The 2,171-nt window shown below is 37.7% G+C and overlaps 1 protein-coding gene across 1 annotated transcript in view; it reads right to left on the reverse strand.

Annotated features, from left to right (window-relative positions):
• The window catches only part of LOC106881553 (uncharacterized), a 38,841-nt gene that overhangs the window by 13,590 nt on the left and 23,080 nt on the right, over positions 1 to 2,171 (reverse strand). The window lies entirely within an intron of this gene.

A 2,171-nucleotide genomic window follows, 5' to 3' on the forward strand; every position in this document is an offset into this window, starting at 1 on the left:
GAGCCGTGCGCTTTCGCGCAGCTCGCTTAAGTTCTTCATGCTGGATACGTGCTCTCTCAAAAGTGTCGATCCCCTCCTTAACCTGTTTCCTCCATCCATGGCGATGACAGGCATTGTTCTCCCAGTCAGTGTCCTGCATATCACAGGCCTTTAATGAGGACTTGACACAGTCCTTAAAGCGCAGCCTTGGTTTCTGCAAGAGTCTCCTTCCATTCACAAGTTCTCCATAGAGCATCTGCTTAGGAATCCTGCTATCCTTCATTCTAATAAGGTGTCCAGTCCAACGTAACCGGTGCTTGTGCACCATTGCCTCAATACTCAAGATATCAGCTGTCCTCAGGTTCTGTGTGTCACGTCTTACGAATGAACCCTTTTGGACTGAATAGTGACTGGTGACGAGAAATGGGTTCTCTATAAAAAATGTCAAGCACTGAAGACAGTGGGTAGGGAAAGGAAAAACACTGCCACCCCAGACTAAAAAAGGTCTTCACCTACATAAGGTGTTGTTATCTGTTTGGTGGGATATGAAAGGTTTATTCCATCTTGAACTTTTAAACCCAAACCAAACGATAATAAAGGAGATCTACTGCAAGCAAGGAAAAAAACAAGGGAAAAAAAAAAGCTCCTTTGAATAAGGTGAGGTGGGGAGTATTTAAGAGACAGGGACAGGTAGTTTTATGCCAGGTGTTCAATGGAAGTTAAAATAATATGATAAAGGAACAAGTACAAGTATCTTGCTATACAGATAGCAATTTTTCTTTTTTTTTATAATATGATTCTACTCAGTTCAGTTTGTGTTTGTTATTTTTATACATTAAAGAAGCTTATACTAATAATATAAGAGTGCACATGCACGCACACACACACGTACAAAGGCACTTAACTAACTTCATAAGTGCTTTGGCATGGAACTCTCGGCTCTTTGAGTCACTGATGTGGCTTCTTGGCTATAAATAAAAGAAGAAAAAGACTATGTATTATGTTTCATTTTCCCATTTGTACAACTTATCCTCTGTGTGTGTATGTATATACACCTATATATCTATTGACAAACATACACGTTTTATATACACCTATATATCTATAGACAAACTCACCCAAGCTGAAAAGAACATTTGTTTCCAAGGAGAAACCTCACAACCAACTTCCTAACCATCTCTACCTGCAACTAACAATACACACACGAGTCCTAATTCCTGGCACCCTGACCTTGTGCCAAAATTAGAAATTACTCTTATCATTATGAAGAGAGACTGATGAATGGTTGAATCAGAAGAGCAACAGACAAAACAGTTGAATCAATACAACAGGGCTCTGAATGGATGAAACTGGAAGAGTAGCAGAAGACAAAATGGAAGAATCAGTAAGAAAGGGTACAAAATAACACAACTGGTAGAACATAGAACAAACTACTTTGTGGTATTAGGTTACATTTGGCCTGTTTATGCTTTTAGTGCCTAGAGTAGAAATAATATTATAAAATAAGTACCAGTTATGCACTGGGGTCGATGTAATGGACTAGCCCCCTTCTCCCAAACTTTTCAAGGCCTTATGCCTAGAGTAGAAATAATTACACTATAAAATGAGTAACCAGTTGAGCACTGAGGTCGATGTAACCAACTTAATAAGCCTCCCTTGAAATTGCTGGCCTTGTGCGAAAATTTGGAACCATCATCATCATTATTATTGCAAGCTGACAGAATAGTTATCATTCCAGGCAAAATGCTTAGTGGCATTTTGCTCGTCTTTACATTCTGAGTTCAAATTCCACCAAGGTCAACTTTACCAGTCATCCTTTCGGGGTCAATAAAATAAAGTACCAGTTATTCATTGGAGTTGATGCAATCAACTTACCCCTCAACCTGAAATTGGTGGCCGTGTGCCAAAATTTGAAACCATAATAATAGTGATAATAATAATAATAATAATAATAATAATAATAATAATAATAATAATAATAATAATAATAATACAGCTACAACATCCTTAACTGGACACTAAACGAACTATGTAAAATAGACAGGAAAACAAAAAAAAATAATGACAGGATATAGGATGCACCACCCAAAATCTGACATAGACAGGCTATATATACAACGCACAGAAGGTGGCAGGGGTCTTATACAGCTAGAAAACTATTATAAAATAACCACCATAGGACTGCAAAAATA

Source organism: Octopus bimaculoides, chromosome 13, assembly GCF_001194135.2.
Source record: "Octopus bimaculoides isolate UCB-OBI-ISO-001 chromosome 13, ASM119413v2, whole genome shotgun sequence".
Lineage (NCBI taxonomy): Eukaryota > Metazoa > Mollusca > Cephalopoda > Octopoda > Octopodidae > Octopus > Octopus bimaculoides.